Here is a 23,766-nt window from a genome sequence, read left to right on the forward strand (position 1 = left end):
GAGGTTCATTAGTTTGTATGTTTTGCACATCCTCCTATTAATATCTTTGTACATCGTGCACTAAACTATTTTATTGTAGAGATCACTTACAGTATCTTCTTGATTTTTTATATTCTATATTTCTATCACAGACCTTCTACTTTCCCCCTATGAAAGTATGTACTCTTAATATTTTTTTCATCAAATAACATTATTCAACAAAAATAACATTATTCAACAAAAATAATTCAATAACGTGCTTTAACCACTAGGCGGTGCACACAAGGTACACACAGCATACTAATAATAACTTTGTATTAGGACACTTATGTATGTATAACATCTGAAGATGTGTAGTTTTATTCATGTTTTTACATAATTTTACAGGATATTGCTATACTATTTATCATGCTTTACTTCTACACATTAATATCTGATTTGTAAAACATCACAGACAGAAAGGCATATCCGTCATTTAATGGTAAGCTATTGAAATTGTGATTCCATAGATGTGTCTCCCATCACCCAAATTCCCTGACTATTCTCTCAACTCAGTATTTACATTCTTATATTCAAAGAATATTCAGTTTTGGCGGCAGTTCTCCTGTTTTTCCAGAAGTCTTCTCATCAGGGCTCTATAAATAAAGAACTACAGCAGATGTGTAATGTTTAATGCAGCCGAACTGTGTATTACAATGCCGTTATGTGATGACTTCCAAAGAGAAAAGCAAGAACACTCGGAATAAAGTATTATTATTATTATTATTATTTTATTTTTTTCGGATATCATATCGCATTAACATCATATCCCAACATGCATTGCGGCTAAACATCCAATCAACGAGCTTCAAGCTGAGGATCTTGGGTAATCTGTTCAGTGGGTTTGTGTGTATCCTCAAAATGTCCCTTATAGGCCTACGTCTGTTTCCGGTGACTTTATTTACGGCTAAAAAGCCCAAGATTATAGAATTAAATGAATAAATAAAAACAAGGATAATTGTGTGTTATTGTTGAGTAAATAAGGAAAAAAAGATTTTCAAAAATACAGATTTTAGTATTTTGAGGCTCAAAGCCTCATTTCTTTTCCTCACAGACGGGAAAAAAAGTCTGACATTATACGATTTAAAATAAAAACATAAAACACTGGCATGTAATTTACGTTAGAATAAATAGAATGGTTTTGAATAATAGATGAGAGTAAAATCGTCACTTTACATCCCCGCTCACTTTTGGGCAAACCAACGCTGTCATTTGAACGGCGATCAAGCCTGAAGCCACAGAGATCTTCTGTTACTGTCCTTTCTTCTTAGAGGAAGTACAGAAACACGTAACTCTGGATTTGTTTTAATGTTTGAGGTGCAATAAACGACACAGCAGCTTTTTGGCATGTTAAAAACTATTATTTTCTGCCTCACTCATGAGAGTAACAGCTGGCGAAATTACAGCCTCGCCTACTGATTTCAAATGTGTGCTCTAAAATGATATTTATAAATGACTATTATCATTATTATAAGCAAGACAATAAATGGCAAAGATATGTAGAAAATAAACGTATTTAAGATACGTTCATAAGAAACGTAACGTGGGAGAAAATATGCTTCTAGAAGATATGTAGAAAATAAACGTATTTGAGATACGTTCATAACGAACGTAACGTAGGAGAAAATACGTTTCTTGCTAAACGTAATTGAGAATGCAGTTTAGTTCTGTGGGAACGTAATTTTTAGGAGACAGGGTTGCTCTGTGAGGCTGTTCTCAGGTGCATCAGTTATTTGAGTCTACGCCAAAAACAAAAGCAGCAGCAATGTACGGCATATACTGTACTGTAGTGAAATGACTCTAGAAAGCTGAAATTGGTCTGAACTTAGCAAGAAGCCGCTGTTTTTATTCTGCAGCCAAACCTTGTTAATATATCAGAGGTTAAAGGATCAACAATGCCTGAATTCTTGCCAATCAATTTAAACGACGCATTTCACAAACAAATACAAGCAATAGGGAGGTGGGCAAATGATCAGAAAAGTCATTATACATTTTGGCACAGCGGCTATTCAACACAATTCATTGCAATCACCACTAAATAATAGAAGCATTATTTCTTAATGGACCAAAGTAGAGGATCGACAGATATACACTGCCAGAGCCAGGCCAGAAATATAGCTTGAACTGGTAGTACAAACATGTACAACAATAAGGCAGGACTTGGCATACATCTGTTTTCAATAATGCAATTAACCAAACCTCTCTTTCTGAGTAGTGGTATAGATTTAGGGGTCAGTTGATTACACTAAGCATTAGATTAGCTATATCTGATTTGATAAGCCTGTCAATGCTGCAGGGATCTTATTAGTGATGCTTAACAAATTACTTCTGACAAGATTATAAAATAAGCCGTCATCTTAAACAAAAATAAACTAGCGCAAGTTTTTGACTGGGGTCATGATTCAATGTGGTGGTGACACCTGCTTAACAGAAAACATGTAACCATTCACTAACGACAACAGACGTCACATCAAGTCAATAAAGAGTTGAATTTTGACACCACCCAGATTTAGTTTTTAATTATTGTTATTTTTTAAAAATCTGGGACAAATGTTAAAGATGTTAATTAGGAGATAAAAGGTATTTTTTATCATTCTCATGATAATTTCTGTTGAGGGTAAATGAATTGTGTCGGGTCCCTGTGTGCTTGCCGTTTTAAAACAAATTCAGATTGGTTGGAGGGGCCCATAGAGTCACTTGATTAGGACAGCCTGCTGCTCCACAGGCCAACTGGCATCAAGTCAACACGCACATGCGCACACACATACACACACACACAAACACACACATAGAGTCTCTTCCTCTCTCTGTGTGTTTCTATCTCTCTTACATACTTTTGAAGCTGCCAACAGTGTAACTGCTGGTTGCAGGGTCACATTATCCAAATGATAGAGATGAAAATAAATCACATTAAAGTAATGAAGTGGGGATAATTTTTGTTTAAAAAAACAAGAATAATAGCGAGGTTGGAGGACACAGGATGTAGGAACAGTGAGGGTGGAAACATGTGTGTAATAAAGAAGAAACTGGGAGGTTGACAGTGTGAGAAAGGGAAGATGATGAAATGCAGAAAGGGAATAGTGGTTTGTGTGTTTCCCCTCAGGGAGGCCTGAGGATGACACCAGAGTCTGTGAAGCCACCCTGTCTCTTTTTTCTTTTTAATCTGTGTTATTATTTGGAAGTCTGTTTCCCTTCATCAATTCTAACTAGTCGCCATAGGAGTTGACAATTACTCTGTCAGATTCGTCATACACCAGCAGTTTTTGCTTTCTGTTTTACCTGAGAAACATGTCAGCGAGTGCAGTTTTGTGTTTTTACTTTGCTGAGTTTGCCCTAGCACTTAGTCCAGAAAGTAAAAGGTGACTGGTGGTGCTTTTAAAGACTGTTTCTCAGTGCATCAGCTTAACTGACTAGTACAATCTCCATCCACCAACCACTCCACTCCACTCATACGTGAACTCTTACACCTGCAAGTGGTCACTTGACTGTCTGTGGCTAGCGCTTGGAGAGTTTACTCAGTGTACTGATGGAGATTTTGAGGGATTACTGGTCCGCTTTTCAAATCTCCGCGCGTCCCTAACAAGCTGGTTATCATACAGGAAGGAATCCAGAGCTACCAAGTAACCGTTAAACAATAATCTACTTTAATGGTAATATGACAATGCAATACAATCAATACAGTACAAATTCAATACAGTTATCTTTGGGATCCCATATTTACCTGATAATCACGTGAGCCAGCCAGAGGAAAAGACTGAACACAGCGTGGTTCCTGTGTTTATACATGCTTAACAATGGGAGGAGTTATCTGATCCTCCCTTTCAGACCTCCGTGATTGGCCGCCCAAATATCACCAATACCTCAAATCTTAAGTCTCCCCAATCACAGTAGCTCAGCTCCATTATCTTCTAGATCTGAGTTGAATACAAGTCAAACCCTCACCTTCCCCCATCTTCCTTTGTCCTCAACACCACATGTCAACAGGCCCCAAATCCAGCTCACAGTTTTTACACAAATCATTTCCCATTTTAAGCTTATTCATAGTTTGCTAACATGAATACATACAAATATTTCACTACAGTACACACATTTTTTCAACTGTTAATACGAGTCAAAACACTGTTTAAGAAGCGCAACAATAGAGTGCCACAGTGACACATCCTAAAACCCGGAAGTAAACTCCTTCCGGTTCCTTCGACAAAAACGCAATGCAATTTCTCCATAGGATTTTGGAATATAGCTCGAAATAATGTCTGTGGTTGACACACATTTAAGACACGGATCACGTTTTGTTCAGCCGGATAATATCCACATGTCTATCCTACTTTTATAATTTTTGAATCATAAATCTAGTCGCCAGAAGCAAAATGCTACTTACTTCCGGGTTATAGGATTTATAGTGCACTGTGGCACTCTATAGATCCTTAGCATAATGTAGGCTGTGGAATTATTAATGAAAGGTAAATCAGTGTGATTTTTTTATGATCTGTTATTATTGAGAAACAGGAAGCAGAGCCCTGTTGTATTAAAAGGCAGTGGGAAGTATCAAAACTTGTGGGTGATTAGATTTTTTTTTTTAAAGGGCATTTTATTATATTAATCATTTTCCCAAAGGTAACAGCCCGTTGATCTCACAAATACTACACCAATTACAATTTAAAATAGCAGAGCATCAGTAATAACATAAATAACAATAGAAAGACAACTTGGCAAAATCATTGATCGATAAGGGAATATGTCACTAATTCTTGCTTGACTGAGGATACAACACAATGATCTAGCATGAGATAATGTAGACTTTGTACTGACATATTTCAGACTATTCCAGATTGACCTCACTATAGCTTTTGTGTGATTTTTTTAACATTGTCAGTCAAGGATGTTAGCTCTTTCCTGATAAAGTCGTATCTGGAAAGTTCCAGTTCTCTGTGATTTTTAAAGTGTAATTATGTATCCTTATAATCATTCTTCTCTTTAAGTCACAGGAGCTCAGGAAGCAGCAGCTAGAGAGCAGGATAGAAACACAGAGTGAAACTTGAGAAGTGTAGTTTGCCGCTGTAAAGTCTGGGGAAGAACGTATAAATATATTAAGGATCGTGTTACTTTGAGGGATACTGCTGGATTCTTTCACACCAAAGACATTATGGCTTAAGTGAATTACATCCACTATAACTTTGCCCGAGGTCAGCAGAAGTGCAACAACCCTGCAGCTGTGGGATTGAGACAACATCTAAAAGAGTATGCCTAACTGCTTTATCAGATATAATACACAAATCTTGTAAATCTATGAAAATGCTCATTCCCTATGAAGGTAGATATGGTGAAAAATGCGAGAGCGTGAAAACCTGATGTGAGCACTTGCAGAAAAAAAATCTGAGTTTGTGTGCTTACATTTACACTTGTATACAATATCCACATAACTGTGAACCAAATGTACACTTGTATAAAATATCCACGTAACTGTGAATCAAATTTACACTTGTAAAAAATATCCACGTAACTGTGAACCAAATTTGAAGTCACAGAAGAAAAAAAAATGTTTTGTAGCTTGTAGGAAAAAAATGAACTTAGAGATGAAATGTTCACTTGCAGAAAAATACACATTTTTAAAATATATTTTCCATTACAACTGCAACTTTATTTATTACAACCTCTCAAATCAGTCATTACAACTTGACGAATCTGCTCTGTGGCAGTATAAATCGACGAATCTGCGGTCTTGACTTTTGCTACACTTTTTGCGATAAATATGTCGCAAAAGTAATGTTCACCTGTAGATGTGGGGGGAGGGAGGGTGGTTGGAGCGAAGGGGCGGAGCTATCAGAAGGACGAGGCTTGGGTCAGTCACAGTCACAGTCAGGTCGAACCGGATGACAGCGGGGCTACTGTTCGTGTCGCTACCAGTCCGCTGACATGGCGCGTCAATCAACGGTAAGTTTCGCCCATTACTTGCCCAGTATTACTTTGAATATTATTATTGTGATTGAGGATTAAATCCGCTTTGAAGACCACCGTTTTATATCGTGCAGTTTAGCGGCGAAATAACGTCAGTCAGCCAGCTAACGCTAGCTTTGTTGAGTGTAGGCTAGCTAAACAAGTAGTGGTTGTAGTCTATACAGCAGTAATTCATATATTATAGCCTACTGCTTTGGCACTAACGGTTGATAAGCGTTTATGAAAATAAAACCAATTGAACTGTACTGAAATAATGACAAGTTTTATAATTGTCTTGGGCTCCTGCTGTGTTTTTAAAGCCTTTGTAAATTATCCATGCTATTTTCTATTTAGCTAACGTCAAAGTAGTGTATGTGAAATCAACCTCACAATAAGATGTGTGTATATTACAATTATTAATGTCATATTTCAAGATGATTACTTAGATATTACAATATGGTTGGTTGAGCTGGAGTTCATTATTGAGCTTACAAGTTAACGTCACAGTCATCTGAATAACGAACCCAAACCTTGTTGTTTTTATTAATTGTATTACAAATTGATATCAAATAAACAGTAAGCATTGGTAACACAATTTCCAAAGTTACAGTAAAATAAAAAGGACCCTGACTCGGACAATACACAATCCAACATGTTCAACAGAAGAGAATCAGTTATATTGTTTGTACACATGGTACTTTACATATATATCTGTTTGTTTAAGGTGTCCAGGTGATGCAGACAGGCTGGACGAGAGAGTGAGAGACAGAACTGGACTCCTCACAGCAGTGAACTTCAGCTCAGGTACAAAGACTCTTTTTTCATACTGTACAAAGAATCAAGAAAGATATTGGTTTAAATGAATGTATTGACTTGAATACACTGATATACATTCCATTAAACAATACTAAATACTAGATCACCTACACATCAGCTAAGTTGAGGGTTTATTCCATGCAAAAAGTCACATTTAGATGTTAACAAGCAATATGACTTTGTCAGCTTTCTAATTTAATGTATTGAAGGCAAAGATATTTAACACATAGTGAGAACTGCTACTATTTATCTCTCAATATTGTCTGTAAAAAACGTGATAAAAGTTATTCTTTCAGTGAGACAACAGAGCAAGCATGTTTTGATAACAGTTAAATATTATTTTGATAATAACATATATTTCAATGTTGATGAATTTCATAGTGTTCATTCATAATCTGATTACAATTAAAAAATAATTATATCAACAGCCCCATAACACACAAACACACCTCTTTCATAAATAACACACTTGTTCTGCAATAATGTTTTATGTTTCCTGTAATTTTTGTTAGGAAAGGACATGCCTGAAAGACACGACATCTTCTCCTTCTCTGAGGGTCAAGAAGAACATCCAAGAGGAACATTAAAATCTGATGTTATGAGATTTTAAGACCAGTACAAGACATTCACTAAGAAACTACTTTTATTGTGAAAACAAAGATCTGCACACCGAATATTTTGTAGTCTATCAGGACCATCATTTGTGTGTGACGCTGCCTGCCCCTCAGAGAAGGGGTGGTTATAGTCAGGCTTATAAAGTGTGGCGAAAAACATAGTCAGCTGATCGAATGCACCTATTTCCACATCTACACTCCATCAGCTGATTATTTCTATGTGCCTCACTTTATGAGCTTCACATCACTTGTGCCTTGTACCGCAGAGTTTGCAACGTCACAAATAAATGGGGCCAATCTTCAGTCAGATGTGAATGTGTAATCTAACATTTTCAGTAAGAATAATGGACAAAAGGAGTGCAAATACAAATACAATTTCTTGAAATGTGAACCAAAAGTTAATCAAATGTTTTAAATAAAAAGCACATATGGACAGAAGGTGTAAACCTATTAAATGTATAAGTAAACACATTTAGTCAAATAACGTGACAGACTAGGCCTGTGCAGTTGGTATCAGCTTTGCCCAGCATGGGCTCCTCCATCAGGCCTGGTCCTCCTCGCTGAGGAAAGACCCTCAGTCCTCTCCACACCAACAGACAGGACGTCCATCACACGGAGGTTTCTCCCTGAAGTCTCTGCAGCCCTCTGGACACCACGCTGTCTCAATCCGTCCACACTGAATATGAGAGGGGAAAAATGAAAATAATAAATGCTTTAGAGACAATAAGAAACATAAAGTTGACTGTTGAGTTGCTCAGTTTTTTTAGATTGTCAATACTATTACTGTATAACTAATATCTCAGGTTAAGAGGCACCTTCAAATAAAGATTGGTCTTTAAATACATGTTGTCTTTTGAATTGTTTGTCTAAAGTCAAGGATCTAGAACTGGTACTTAGTTTTAATGATACAGTCTGGTTATTATGCTGTTTGGAGGAGGCATCGGTAAGAGCACTAACTAGCTGTACACATGTAACACATGTACCTTAGCTTGACTTAAATGTATTAAACGTATAGTTCAGTGATGGCAAAATATAAATAACTAATGTCATGCAAACATATTAATATTTGCTTGATTCCAGAGTTGAATTTAGCACAATTGCATACAAACGTTAAGGGATTTTAAGATTCTGAAGTCTTCGTTCTAAATAGAAAATAGCATGGATAATTTACAAAGGCTTTAAAAACACAGCAGGAGCCCAAGACAATTATAAAACTTGTCATTATTTCAGTACAGTTCAATTGGTTTTATTTTCATAAACGGTTATCAACCGTTAGTGCCAAAGCAGTAGGCTATAATATATGAATTACTGCTGTATAGACGACAACCACTACTTGTTTAGCTAGAATAAATTCAACAAAGCTAGCGTTAGCTGGCTGACTGACGTTATTTCGCCGCTAAACTGCACGATATAAAACGGTGGTCTTCAAAGCGGATTTAATCCTCAATCACAATAATAATATTCAAAGTAATACTGGGCAAGTAATGGGCCAAAATGTACCGTTCATTGATGCGCCATGTCAGCGGACTGGTAGCGACACGAACCGTTAGCCCCGCAGTCACCCGAGCCTCGTCCTTCTGATAGCTCCGCCCCTTCGCTCCAACCCCCCTCCCTCCCCCAGATCTACAGGTGAAAATTACTTTTGCGACACATTTATCGCAAGAAGTGTAGCAAAACTCAAGACCGCAGATTCGTCGATTTATACTGCCACAGAGCAGATTCGTCAAGTTGTAATGACTGATTTGAGAGCTTGTAATAAATAAAGTTGCAGTTGTAATGGAAAATATATTTAAAAAATGTGTATTTTTCTGCAAGTGAACATTTCATCTCTAAGTTCATTTTTTTCCTACAAGCTACAACACATTTTTTTTTCTTCTGTGACTTCAAATTTGGTTCACAGTTACGTGGATATTTTTTACAAGTGTAAATTTGATTCACAGTTACGTGGATATTTTATACAAGTGTACATTTGGTTCACAGTTACGTGGATATGTTATACAAGTGTAAATGTATGCACACAGGCACAGATTTTTTTTCTGCAAGTGCTCACATCAGGTTTTCACGCTCTCGCATTTTGCACCATATCTACCTTCATAATTCCCACACCAAACAGAAAATGTTTCAAAAAAATGTGGACCCATAACAACAATGTCTTAACCAACCACCAATACAATCAAAGTTAATATTGTTAAACTAAATTGCAATTCTATATGAAATAATCTGACCTATTCCGCTGGTAAAATTAAATAAAAAACGAATGAAAGCTGTGGAGGACAAAATATTATGAAAGCAAAAATGACAGGCAGTCATTTACGAAGGGCACGGTTCAACCACTTATCACTCGCTGTAAAAAGTTGAGAAGAACATAAACTTATTGCACTTACTCACAAACAGTAAAAAACCTATGGTATAAAACTGGACTTAGAAACAAATCTCTTAACCGAGTAGTGGCTATTAGAAAATCTAACTTCTCAAAATAGGACACTGAGCTGCAAACTCATTTCAGTGAAGGGATACATTAATATATAGATATGATAATAGCTCCGGACTGTAGCACATTAAAGAGACACTTCTCATACTTTCACATAAATCAGTTCTCTCTTATGTTCCCTCCAGGAGGATTTCAGTCTGCTCAATCTGTGTCTTAAATGCGGACGGGATAGATTTAAGTAATTCATAATTCTCTTCTTGGATTCCTGACTAAGCCCTCGGGGCGCAGTCGGTGGTAGACCACCATCCAACAGGCATAGCTTTCCAAAGTCACTTCAGACTCTTTCATTTGACATTTTATTACATTTTTAAAATAAGGAGTAAAGCTGGAAGGCTGAAAAAGACTGTTGATATGCATGAGCTGAAATCAAGAAGAACTTACAGGCAATTAAGCAGCCTCACACATCCAACTCTTTTATTATTTGTATTAAAATGCTTAAGTTCCAGAGGAACCTAGTGCTAAATATAACTTTTACAAAGAAGGCTTTGCCATGCTTGAGTTTCTTCAGCTCTCTACTGAAGAGTTGCTTTATATGAAGTTTAGCAATAAGGTTTGTGCAACTGCACGACTGTGAATGCATTAAACCACTGAAGCGCATTAAGTATATAGGCCGATACATTGTATCGTTAATATTATTCAAGAATGCATTGATGCATATTAACAGTGTAATAAGGTTTTCTTAATCGTTGATGGTGAGACATTTGAGCACCATAATATTTTATTTCCATCCAAATATGAACATGTTTGTGACACATGTGATACCATATTTGCTAAAGCCTCAATATTTTTCTAATAATTCAGATCACCCCTCCATTTGGCTAAAATAAATTAAAAAATAAAGACTCCTCCCCTTTATCTGACCATCCTTTTTCCAGTTAACATTTTACATTTTTGTCTATGATAACACAAGATTGCCCTTACAGTACATCCAGACAAACAATGTGTGGTGGTAATTGATGAATAAACCATACAATTGTTTCGATTCAGTTCATAATTGGTCCATGTTTAAAGCATTTGACTTTTAGCTGATATGAAAACTTGGTTAGAGAGATCATTCCCTATCTTCCTTGAAGCTTTGATTTGTGATGCATTTTAGCATATTTCAATCAGACCATATTTACCTTATGCAAGTCTGTAGTTGCCAAGCATCTATAAGTAGTTTTATGTTTCCTGGCAATATCAGATTTGGCTTTTTAAAGGAATAATAATAATAATAATACATTAGCTACATTTATATAGCGCTTTTCTTGGTGCTCGAAGCACTTTAAGGTAAATAGATATAAGGTATAAAGAGATGCATCGAGTCAGCCTAAAATAACAACTGGGTTTCTTTATATACAGTGGCCTCATCATCACTGTTCTTCATTATCCATATAACACAATGTCACATTATCCACTGTTCTAATTTGAAAATGGCTTGAGAGGTTGCCTGTGCTGAATGCAATATCAGTGGGGATAAATTCAATTACATAGTTTTCTTTATAGCTGGCTATTGAATAGGAGTATAATCAAAATGGCACAATGGCTGCTGTCCTTAGGCCATTTGTGTCCCCTAAGTAGACGTCATGTAGTAAATACTGGAGATTTTTTGTTAAATGGGACTCTTTTGAGAAACTACTCAGCATGCAGCAAAGGTGTCTCATGAGGATTTATGCCTCAATGCTAACACCAAAAATGTTGCATATAATTCTCTATTATGTTATTGCAACCCTGAATGTGAGCATTAGTGAATGCACTTACATTTCTCTACTCCGGAAAAATATGGGGATCTGCACGTCATGCCACAAAGCATTCAGTAAATTAATTAAAAGTTGAAAGAGCCGTAGAGAAAGAGTGACAGAAAAATTGAGATACAGACAGGCTGCCATGAAAGTAGACATGTAGAAGAGCGTTTGACAGAGAATTACATTTGTCTGAGAATGACAACAAGCAGGTGTATTCAGAGTCTCAACAATTGTGTTACACCACAACAATTGCAAATAACCCTTCAACAATTCAACAAATATATTCACATTTTATTGTCAGCTATTGCAGTATTTTTGGCAATTCTAAAAACCAAGAGTTCCAGTTGGTGTCTTTAAATGTAAAATATACAGAGGGTTGAGAACGAGAAAGGACAGAGACCAACAAGCTGAGTTGACAAGGATAAAAAAGAAAGGGTGTGAAGCGGGGGTGGATCAAAAAACGAGCTGGTGACAAGATGCAACACTGAAAGATCAAATGCACCTGTTAAATTGCACAGTAATGAGGTCCGGGAGAAACCAAGTGTTGGGAATGGACCACAGGATACCGTGTGTCACAGAGACCATGGCTCATTGGAGCAATATGTGTGTAAATGGATTTTTAAAAATATATTACTACAGGTTGATTGGGTTATATTGCAAAGTTTAGATCAGCCAGCCCCCTCATTACAACTGCACAGGCAGTCACACACACACGCACGCACACACACACACACACACACACACACACACACACACACACACACACACACACACACACACACACACACACACACACACACACACACACACACACACACACACACACACACACACACACACACACACACACACACACACACACACACACACACACACACACACACACACACACACACACGCACACGCACACACGGGGTGGATAAACAGATGAAGTTCTGTAAATGATCACTGCCCAGTGAATGGATGCAACACGGAGCAGGTGGGAGGGGGGAGGGGAGGGTGAGGAGGGTGAGGGGAGGCAAGCAGATATAATAGTGGGAGGAAGGACAAATTACAGTCGTGTCATAAAGGGAGGACAGACAAATAAAAAACGTTTTCACAAGATGGCAATGAAGAAGACATTGAAAGAGGGTAAATGCATCCTATTAAAAATAAGTTTAAATAGACACAGTAATTGTAGGATGAATTCATATAGATAATAAAGTGTGGAATGTACACATTAGGAGGTAATTAATACAGAAGGGAGCAGAGCATTGGAGGGCAGGCAATTGGAGGAGGCAGTGATCAAATGAGGGAAATGGAGTGAGAGGCTGACAAATGTAGAGGAGGGGAAACAGATGGAGGAAGAGATGACCAAATGGGGAGAGTGTTAGGATTTTGAATTGAGGGGTTGACAAAATGGAGGAAGAAGGCAATGATGTGTGAGTGTGATGGTAAGCATCTAGGACACTTATCATCTCAAGGTCATGATGACTGATTTTGATTAAAATGAACTAGATATAATTGACAATGTTAATAATGGGATGTCACAAAAGTAAAACATTGTAAAGGTAAAAAGTATAGTTTGGTTGTCAGTAAGAACAAACTGGATCTCACAAAAATACATTTCCATATGGGAATAAACTCTGAGCTTTTGAGACCAAATATAGCTCACACTGTTTTTATAAACCAGCCACTTAAAATACAATTAAATGAAGTAAAACACACTGGCTAGAAACACATTTATATATACATCGTATGAGCAGGAATTCATGGCGAAATCTGACATGCCTCAAAAGTCATACTGAAAAGTCTTGGAGGTTTAGTTTGTGAACACATCATTTTATAGGATCCATCTGTCAGTGGCAATGAGGCAATGAACCGGTAAGATTGCTGTTATTGCACAGCGAGAGGGGTTTTTTAGGTGAAAGAAAATAGGTGAAAGGAGGGAAGACAAGTACAATGGAGAGGGGGCAATGGAGGGTAGGAGAGTGCAGAGCTTGGGATATAAAACAAACTTGGTTATCTGGCGGACACTCCCAAGAAAATGTAGGAAAAAAGGGCCAGGGATGATGGTAAAATGAAAGATAGGGCGCAGGGTTTAAAGGAAAACAAGGAAATTGAAAGGAGAAGCAGTAGACAGAAACAAAGACTGTGATATATACCAACGGGCAAGAAGAGGCAATAGACAGACATGAAAGAGGGAGCGAGAGACTGGTGGTGGTGTTGTGTGGGAGGTGGGTAGAATGCAATGGAGAGGTCAGTGTTAACTGCTGTGGTCTGGCTTTCTCCATGAGACCTATCAACTCACTCCAGTGAAACACACACACTCATACACACACACACAATGTAGTGCCTCCCCGTCGATGTGGACAGGCTAAATAGAGAGAAATAGTGGTGCTGTAAGTGGTTGGGAGATGGAGAGAGGGGGAGATCAAATTGTTTCAGATGAGAGAGGCTGGTGCAAGATCAGACTCAGTGTGTGTGTGTGTGTGTGTGTGTGTGTGTGTGTGTGTGTGTGTGTGTGTGTGTGTGTGTGTGTGTGTGTGTGTGTGTGTGTGTGTGTGTGTAGTGTGTGTTGATGGGTGTGTGTGTGTGTGTGTAATTTTGCACATGGGTGCCTTTGTGCTTTTTAGAGGGGAGATGGAATCCATTTGAGAGAAAGGGTACTGCACCATTATTTTGTGTACGGTCTACAAGCTGCCCACGCTTTGCTTGTGAGGCTGATTTGGTCAAGGTCACAGACTCGCTACCACTAAGCCATTCTGACTTCAAAAGTTCATGCACAGTGTCAAAAACAACATTACGGATGTGTTATTGACTACATTGTGGGGATCAAAGACCTCTAATAGCACAGTTAAGCCCAGTCACCATTTGTTAAAAGGACCCGTCAAGTTTAATCGTCACATTACTGTGCAGTTCAAGGAAAGGGACACTTTTGTGTTGCCTGTTTTACTTATTGTGCCAGAACAGACTAAATATCTCTTTGTTTGTAATACAGGGAATTATGTTCATGTCTGACAAACGTCAATAAATGTTAAACGCGGATGCAGAATTGACTGAGATGTCCTGACTTTAAGTTCGTACCACAGGTCTTTTTTTTGGTCCTAGTTCTTTTATTGCTAATGCTTATCAGGCAATCCCTGGTAAATACCAACTCCACATCCTCAGTTTCTAGCGCAAGCTATCTTTTAAGCAGTCTCCAACCAACAATCAGGGGCATTTCATAGGCCTGACAAAGCTCCACAGCCACAGCATAATTTAACCGTCGCAGTCTGAGTAGTAATCCCCATGACTATCAGATGATTGGTGAGGTTACCACTACTATTGGGTATGTTCCCTTTTAAGTATGTTCTCTTTTGATATGATACTTTATACTTGCATTACCAACCATATTTTCCAGATTTATTCAAAAATGCAAACTGACTGTTAAGGCTTTAAGTGGAGAAAGAGGAGGCAGACAGGAATGAGAGAGGACGATAAGGGACAGCAAAGGCAGCTGCCAATCATCGTCAGTCATGTGGAAAGTTGGCCTGGAGGCGGGGAATAGAGATAAGGCTTTTACTGGTCACCTGCACAAATGATCTGTGTCACCAAGGGCTTTTACCGAAACCTTTGTTTGATTTAGGGTGAGAGGGGCTCAAGATGTATAGGTAACGTAATATAAATGTTCTTGTTCACAGTGTTGTTCTTCTCCACAGTGTTTACTTGTAATGGGTTCATGTCAAAAGGTCTTTTAGGGATCACTTCCTTCAGATTAAGTACATTTTTGCTTCTCTCCATTAAGCTGGCTCACATGAAGCCATATTGATTGATACTGAACTACTCAACAGACTTTAAAGACAGACAGAAAGGGTGAGATGCAGTAAAGTTTCTCAGGTTCTCCATGTCTGTTTATTAGCTTCCTCATTCCTCTTTTTTACCCTCCATTTCTCACTTACCCTTCTCTACCAAGTCCTCTCTACCAGTCATCACTTTGAACTAAATGAATATATTTGTTCTTTATATTTCACAGTCCAACCAGTAGAAGCTGCATGGTGGCTGACAGTGAGGATTCATTACATGAATTAGTCATTCCCCTTTATTCATTATTAAAATAAAATTACTTATCATGGTTTAAGCACAGCTATCCCATCCAAATGCAAAATCCTCCTGCAGTCAAAACACAGATATCATAGTTACCAAGGGTTTAATTTCCACCGAAACTTGTGCTTTGCATCAGAAATAATTAATGTCTCCTTCAGTTGTTATTCTACTTTTTATTCCCCTTGAATTAACTCAAATGCTTCTGCCTCAGATTCAGAAATGGCAGAGTGAATTCAAACATCAGACAGACCAACTAATCCTACTCTTTTCCAAAGTGGCTTTATTTAAGCACTAGCTACGAAAGGGAAGTACGATAACAAATAAAATAATAAATAATAAAATAAGCCAACACATATATCTGATTGAAGGTACTATTTCAGCAAAATAGGGCTCATGCACCGCTTGGAGGCTAATACACCGCTTGGAGTTGCAATTGTTTATCAGAGATGTGAGGACCTTACTGTATGTGGCGGTACACAGTGCAAGACTGATAATGTGAACATTAGTGTGCACAACCTTAAACATACTTATCTCTGCTGATGTGTAGGATCAGGATGAATGTTTGGAGATGTATCTGTGTAGTAATGTGTGACTGACTGTTGTGTATGATAGATTCATATGCTTCCTCCCGCCTAATCTCAAATCCCTTGCCCAGCTGGGGCTCTATGTGTGTGTAAGTGTGTCTGCATGTTAAGCTTCATATCTGTGTTTGAGAGTTTAATTTGCATACAGATATGTCTCTGTCTGTGTGTGTGGGTCTGTGTGACTGAGGGGTATTCAAACAGTGAAGTCGAGTTTTTAACAATATTTTGTCTAATGTGCTGTCCTACTTACTGCATAGATGACTTATTCCCTACTTCTGACAAGATTAAAGACATGTAATTGTATAAAGTGAGACTATACTACATTGTCAACCTATCAACTGTATTCATATCAATGTATTCTAATTTGGCTTAATCTGATTCAGAACAATAACTGAGAGTTGCAAAAGTAATTCTTAGTAATGAACATTTCCATAAATATATGATATCAAAAATATACTGTATATCAAAATCAAATGAACAAACTCACTTACACACATACACAAACAGCAAATGTATGTTCGCGCAGAGTTTGATGGAGTCAGCTCTTATTTGTAATACAGTTGCCAGTGCGTTTGCTGTTTTAGAAAATAGACAAATACAACACGCTTTCTTCCTCTAAAGACATGAATTGTGCATGTGTTGTGATATAAGGGTTTTTCTATAGGTTTCATTCAATTATTTTAAACGCAAATGTTGATGCGTGGAACCAACAATCTTAGATTTTATGTGACTGCTGTGCACATGTGTTATAGAAGCAGTTGGGAAATGCAGCGCTGTTTATAAGTCTGTATTTCACACAGTTCACTTATCAATAATCAAGTCATTTCATTCATATTTGGTGAGACATATTTTGAACTTACTCTAACCTTTGAGTGTGTCTGTATGTGTGAGAGTGCCTGTGACAGCTTCCATATTTAGGACACTGTGTGTTCAGTATCTCCGTTTGTGCTTGTAGTTACAAGCTTTAGTGTTCTTAAGTGCACTGGGCACATATGTGTGAGCATGGACGAACACACAACATCAGAGCTGGATATCACATGTAGCACTGTGTCCAGATCACTGCGTGCCCTTGGTGTATACACTCACACACACACATGCTTCCCGGACATACTGTGTGATTTTTTACTCTGCCACTGTGAAGTTGTGCGTGTAGTGCTAAAAGGCTTGGCTGGCAGCTGGGAGCTTTCAGAGGTCATGACATCAGCATTTAACCATCCACAATGCTTTCTGATAGACATGTTTTCACCTCACTAAATATACTGTACCTTGTCATTTCCAGTTTATTAGATAAATTAATATGTGTTGCATTTGGCACTCTATGTGTTTGACAAATGGACTACACTCAAATATGTCTTTGATAAGCATGCACTATTTCTGCTGCTTTCAGACTGCCATCCTTTACTATATATTGCATTGTGCTTCTATAGTTAGATGCTACTGCTTGTATTTAAAGTCATATGTTGCTTACTTATATCAAACATGTTCATTGCTCAACCTGCCCTCTTAACTTTTGCTTTATTAAAATGAAAAAAAGAAAACTAATAGACCTGTGTATCCTATTAAAACATAAATGATCTCATCAAGGAGATTAACATTTCTAATCCAATTTAGTCTTGAAAAACTCTACGGCAGGTGTAATGAGGTCATTTTGAATGTTGACATTCATTTCTCGAGAGAAAATCATCTTTGATTTGTTGATTAAATGGACTCTATGATTAGCAAACTGGTGGTAGCCATGGTAACAGTTCCTCTTTGTGCGTCGTATTCTGCATTTGTCCTTTAGGTACAAGTCTCAAGTGAATCCTCTCTCATTATTGGACCTTTATCTTCTATAAGAACTGCCTTCGACACTCACATTGACCCGTGCTAAGCCAGACAAGTAGGGTAGGAAGGCATCATGTGTGCAATATACATGCAAGATCAACATAACCTCCTGCAACTTCACGTTTATTACCATGATGTACATATCTGCATTTCAGTTTTTGACTTATGTGTTATTAATAACATGTGCATACTTAGCAATTTTTTCACTTAATCTGCAGTGCACTATCTGCTATTTTTAATAATGTAAATTACTCCGTTGCAGGACAAATACAGGATTTATGATTATGATATTTGTTGTTACACAAGGACATTCAGCGTATATGCACTCACACTAACACATTATTTTGTATAGATGTTTTCCTATAATATTACATATTTCATATATTACACTTTCTTGACAGCAAATCTGAAAGTAATGGGTTATAGAGTATTGGTTGGGTTTGATTGTGGTTGTCAGAGTCTACTCATGTTGAGTCGTCTGGTGTCCAAACATTGAAATGAACAACATGGGTGACCCCCTTCATTTCTCAGGTGTTTAAATGAGATGGTTAAAACTGAAGGCCAATGGATGAAAACTTTAGAAGTAAATCAATTCAATATATCATTTAAAGCAAGCATTTATTTTTAAAATAAAGTGTTTAGGAGTAATCTTGCTTGATGTATCTCAGTAGATTAGTTGAACATCTTCACCTCAATCTCAACATAATTACCTCACACCAGTTACACTGATGTGTTCAGTTTCTAAAGTGGCTCCTGTGATGAGACAGTAAGGGACATGGAGAGATAGAAAGGGAGATGAGTTTGAAAAGTGTGTGTGTGTGTGTGTGTGTGTGTGTGTGTGTGTGTGTGTGTGTGCACGCGCCCGTGCGTCCGTGTGTCCGTGCGTCCATGTGTCCGTGTGTGTGTCATGTTGGTTGGTTTGCAGAGCAGATGGGTTTATAATGAGGAAACAGAATGATTCTGATAATGGTGACCGGATAATTATACTGCATCTGAAATAGAGAGGAAGGTGCAGGGAGTGTGGCAGTGGTGTTTTAAAAAAGATTAAAAAGAGAGTGGAATGGATGACAGAAATAGGAGTACATGTACACAAAGAGGGGTTAAGATGAGCCCTATGCAGTGTGTCATGGGAAATGGAAGAGAAGGGGAGCAGAGAAAGGAAAGATGAGAGCAAGGTGCCCAAAGACAACAACATATCTTATACTGAAATATGTACACTCTAAGTTGACATTTTTTAAAAGGTAGCCATAAAGGCCCTGTCACACTGTCCCGAAATTGACACCCGATGGACACACGAATATGGAATTGTGAATTTCGCACGAAGATGGCCCCGAACCACACACGAAGGCAACATTTACATTACATTTAAGACATACAACTGCAATGAAAGTACCAAAAACAATTATGTTACAGTACTATGATACTGTACTGATATCTTCAGACTTTGTTCTTTACTTTATCCGTCTTTATATGTAGAAAATATTACGTTTTCTCCGTAATGTTGTTTCTATAACAACAACAATTTCCTGTCAACTGTCCTTCAAAATAATATATTATATCCTTTTTAGTTTCACAGAACACAAATTGGGTTATTTACATAATATATTTACATGATTTTGTTGTGCAATAAAACAACCCGATGGACACACGATAAAGGAAATGTTCAAATTCGGCTGTGATCGTAGCAACATCGGGCCGTTCGTGAGGGCATCTTAAGCCTTCGTATGACCGCCGGCGGAGTTTCTCAGGCTCCGGCAGCAACTTTGTGAGCGGAGGCAAAATCTTTGGCATGCCAAAAAATTGCCGAAGGACCTTGCGAAGGTTCATTTTCGTGTTGAATTCGTGTGTCAATTTTGCCCTTCGTAAGGCCATCGTGAGGGCATCTTGTTATCCTCGGTGCCATCGGGCATTCGCCCCGATCAGAGTGAATGTGAATGCACCGATGATAACACGAAGATGACACGATTTGACAAGATGCCCTCACGAGTGCCTTACAAAGTTGCCGCTCATGAAGTTGCTGCCGGAGCCTGAGAAACTCCACCGGCGGTCATACGATGGCTTAAGATGCCCTCACGAATGGCCCGATGTTGATACGATCAGAGCCGAATTTGAACATTTCCTTTATCGTGTGTCCATCGGGTGTCAATTTCGGGACAGTGTGACAGGGCCTTTAGAAAGCACATCTCATTTCAATGCTGACATATTCTGTTGTAGATAAAAGACTTAAACAACATCTATATTTGAAATATTTTGGGCATGTTTTTAGAATTCCTCTTTATAAATGCTATGACTAATGACTAAGAAACTTACTATATGTGCCAATCATACCTGATCTATGTATTATCTATCTATATCTATTCAGTCTTACTGTCATATTTGCTTAGAGTAGAGATAAGCAGTAACATCTTTGAGCAACTTATTTCAGGTGAAAGGCCTTAATACACATAATTAATTAATTCACACACATAAAAGCAACCCTTAAAAATGTCTAAATTGTTTTACTACTTTTCAATCCAACATGACATCTACCATAGGATAACTGTAGGACTTTAAGAAGTGAAATCATGTAATGGCCCTGAGTGTTAGTGACAGTATTGAACACTACATTTGTAGGTATAATTCACACCTGCTGTTAAATGTTAAATAAAAGGCTTCTCTTGCAATAGTATACCGTGATGTTAACTCCAAGCATGACAGAGTGTGAGACAAGAGCATTTTTCAGCAGATGGTTTCAATCAGTTTCGCTTTACAAATTCAACTTGCTTTTATCGGGCAATCTGTTCTCGGGGATATGATGCTAATGTGACATGCTTGGTGTGGTCTATGGTTGAGGGTGTATACAGGTGTTGGAAAATTGAAAACCAGTTTCTGCAGGAACAGTCAAAAACCTGCAGGCTCAATGACATGTTGACAGGTACATGTACAGCACATGCTGTGTCATGCACAGAGCATAGGATACAGAAACTAATTGTGTATTTTATATGAAAAACATGTGTATCTTTATTCACCTAACTATTAAGGAGAACATGCAGTATTGTAGTTAACACTTTGCCATCTAAATAAAATACTGATAAGTCCAAGTTAGCATTTATTCACAACTCTGCAGCTCTACTTGGCAGCTGAAAAGTGAGCTTGGGTTTTAAACAAAATAATAATAAGAAAAGACACAATGGAAAACAACAAGTGTATCAAAGAGAGGATGCCAAGTTATAGTTGATATGAGAGGATAAGGAATGTAAGAAAAATATGTTTATTGCGGGGGAAAAAGAGTAGTTTGCTGCATTCTTAAAAAAAAAAAAAGCCAAAAGTTCAAACACTCTAGCAGGTGAGTTTGTGTTTAGGAAGCAGTAGGGTGTGTGCTTCACTCTGGCTGTTCTGCCAATAATAATTTAGACCTCTGACGCTGCTTTTTTCACATTAGTCTTTGTTTCGTCTTTTACTTTTATGTTCAAAGCTAAAGTATCAGCAAGATGTCACACACTCACACACCTTCTGCTTTGTACTTAAACAGACACGTTCCCTTTGTTCCTCTTTTATTTGGTATTCATGCACATGCACATATATATACGCACACACCGGGCTCACTGACGGGTCATTTCACCACAATCTAAAATAGCTGAGTGGAGAGAACAGATGCTAAATATAGAGGCAAACTGAGGAGAATACCAACGACTTTCAAGATCATACAATACAGACGAGCAGTGTGATGCTGGTGATAAGGCATTGTTTTAAAATGACAGGGCAAGACCTAAAGGTGGTTAATGAAAGGATTAAAATAAAACTAAGCAAAAGTGATTTTTTAGAAGTTGAATTTAAATGGAATTTTGCAAAGTCGACGAAAACTTTAAAAATGTAATACAGTCTTGTTTGTTTGTTTGTAGCCTTTATTTAACCAGGTGAAAATCCCATTGAGATCAAAGATCTCTTTTTCAAGGGAGACCTTCATAATTCCGTTGTAATGCTGCATTCAGTATTGTTTTGTCATTGTCATTGTTTTTCTGGCTTGTTTAGGATTGTTTTTGCAAAATAGATATTGCATTTTCATAAAATATACAGTCTAAATTAACTGTATGGATTTCATACAGTATTCTGATATCCGGCTGATCTACAGTATGTGTGTTTATGTTGGACTTTGGGTAGTAAACAAAACACTGTGTGAACAATGTATTCATATTTTAAAAGGTAAGACATCTATTCACATTAAAACAAAATGAAAAAAGCACCTCAAATGAACACAGGTTGGGTTTAAGGAGGGAAGATGTGCTCCTGATCAAAAGAGAAAGGAGGAGAACAAATCAAATATGAGCATAATTTTGCAATTCACTGGGCACACAATGTTCCCACAGTTAATTAAGTTAAGGAGATTAATTAAATTCCAGGTTAAAAATTCTGAATACAAGGTAACAAATTAGTATCATTACAAATTACTTTACCTCCCTCAAGACCTACAAGGCTTAATAGATAACAATTGGCAATATAGTATTTTAAGATGGAGCCCTGGTGGTTTATAAAATACAGTCTTCTGAGGTTTGCTATCATAAAGTCTCATTGAAGCTAGCAGCACCTGCCACAAAGGACTTACACATGGCTGCAGCATCAGCATATCATACCACAGAGTATCCCCTTGTGGATAATTGTTTTGGAGGCAGAATAAAGTGTGTGTGTGTGTGTGTGTGTGTGTGTGTGTGTGTGTGTGTGTGTGTGTGTGTGTGTGAACACCTGGCAACCTGAACAAGCATGTAACAAAGATTGTCCATACTGCTGCTCGGGTCATGTAATATCATCCTTACGATTGTCAAAATTGAAATGAGATGCGCTTTCTTATGGCAGCTACCATACTATTGTGTCACATTGTTGTTTCATGTCTTCTTGTTTAGTGATGAAACTACTTTAGGGCTCTGATGGGAGTAATGGATTTCTAATAACCTGCAGCGGCGTGTTGTAGCTCAGCTGAAATACTGACTGCCAATGTGTCTGCAACCTGTTCGATGTGTACGTGTGTGTGTTTAGCCATGGACTGCCCTTTATTGAAACAAACTGTAAGTTTCAATTTGATAGTACTCTGATTCTTATTGGGATGAATTGTTAAAAACTGACATAACTTTTGTATCAGTGCCCACATTCTTCAGTTCAGTCATTGAACATTGATATTGTTCTCTGACTTCTAGGTTTCCCGTTGTCATGATTCTAACTGGGGTCTTGACGTCTTATTTTAGACAGCTTGTAGTATAGATTTATTGCAATATAAATACAAATAGATATACCATCGAGTTGAGACATTGTGTGGCAGGGAATAGGGTTGAAAGCCACGCCCATCTTATAGGAGTTTGGACGATGAGCATCAAGCTGGGGTGTTCCGATATTTGTGCAGATAAGTGAGCCAAGCTAATTCTGTGTTTTGTATAAATGGAGGAAGAATAAGTGGCAGCCTTAAACGTTGGTGGCATGAAGGTTTGGACATTAGTTGGACAGCTTATTTTTACGTGTGAACAAATCGTCCCGAATGTCACATGGTTTACGTCTTTAGTCCTTACTGAAATATTTGTATAACTATTGGATTGATTGCAAATATAGTGTACACACATTCACTTAGTAATCCCCTAGATTATTATCCAACATTAGATATCAGGTTTAGAATGACAAGTGTTATCTTGCCAATATGCTTAACTAAGAAGTCAAACAAGGTCAACATTATA

General features: G+C 37.7%; 1 protein-coding gene and 1 long non-coding RNA gene across 2 annotated transcripts in view; both read left to right on the top strand.

Moving 5' to 3' along the window:
- LOC117457585 (leucine-rich repeat and fibronectin type III domain-containing protein 1-like protein) overlaps positions 1 to 23,766 on the top strand; it is a 220,192-nt gene that overhangs the window by 64,524 nt on the left and 131,902 nt on the right. The window lies entirely within an intron of this gene.
- Positions 5,858 to 8,226, top strand: LOC139435008 (uncharacterized). Its single transcript, XR_011644280.1, has 3 exons — positions 5,858 to 5,949; positions 6,677 to 6,756; positions 7,281 to 8,226. It is a non-coding gene; the product is annotated as an uncharacterized lncRNA (long non-coding RNA).

Source organism: Pseudochaenichthys georgianus, chromosome 13 (assembly GCF_902827115.2).
Source record: "Pseudochaenichthys georgianus chromosome 13, fPseGeo1.2, whole genome shotgun sequence".
Classification (NCBI taxonomy): domain Eukaryota; kingdom Metazoa; phylum Chordata; class Actinopteri; order Perciformes; family Channichthyidae; genus Pseudochaenichthys; species Pseudochaenichthys georgianus.